Raw genomic sequence first — 834 nt, forward strand, 5'->3', positions numbered from 1 at the left:
AACCTCAAACTCCTGAGCTTAAGCAATTCTCTTGCCTCAGCCTCCCGAGTAGCTGGGACTACAGGCGCCTGCCACAACACTCGGCTATGTTTTTTGTTGTTGTTGTCATTGTTGCTTAGCAGGCCCCGGCCAGGTTTGGACCCACCAGCCCTGGTGCATGTGGCTGGTGCCCTAACCCCTGAACTACGGGTTCCGAGCCAGTTCAACTTTTAGATTCCACATAAAAATGAGATTGTGGATTATTTGTCTCCCTGTGCCTGGCTGGCTCATTTTACTTAGGAAAATGTCTTGTAGGTTCATCCATGTTGTCGAAAATGACAGAATCTCCTGCTTTTTAAAGGCCGAATAGTAGGCCATTGTGTATACTTATGTATATCCTACATTTTAAAAGTCTGTTCATCTGCTGATGGGTAATTCAGTTGTTTCCATATCTTGGTTATTGTGAATAATGCTGCAATAAACATGGGAGTGTGGATAACTCTTCAATATAATGTTTTATTTCTTTTGGAAATATACCCAGAGGTGAGATTGCTGGATCATATGGTGATTTTACTTTTAGGAAAAAAGGAACCATACAGAACCATATAGGTTTTTGATGACCTCTATATCAGATGACCTCAACCTTCCTAATGCCACAAACCTTTAATATCATCCAAAGGGGTCGCGACCCACAGGTTGAGAACCACTGCTCTATATGGTTTTCCAAAGTGCCCGTACTAATTTATAATACCACCAACCTTATATAAGGGTTCCCTTTTCTTCAGATCCTTGCCAACACTTGATATCTTTCATCTTTTATAATAGCCAATCTAACAGGTAAGAAGTAATATCACA

Source organism: Otolemur garnettii, unplaced genomic scaffold (genome assembly GCF_000181295.1).
Source record: "Otolemur garnettii isolate 467f Iridium unplaced genomic scaffold, OtoGar3 scaffold00306, whole genome shotgun sequence".
Taxonomy (NCBI): Eukaryota; Metazoa; Chordata; class Mammalia; order Primates; family Galagidae; genus Otolemur; species Otolemur garnettii.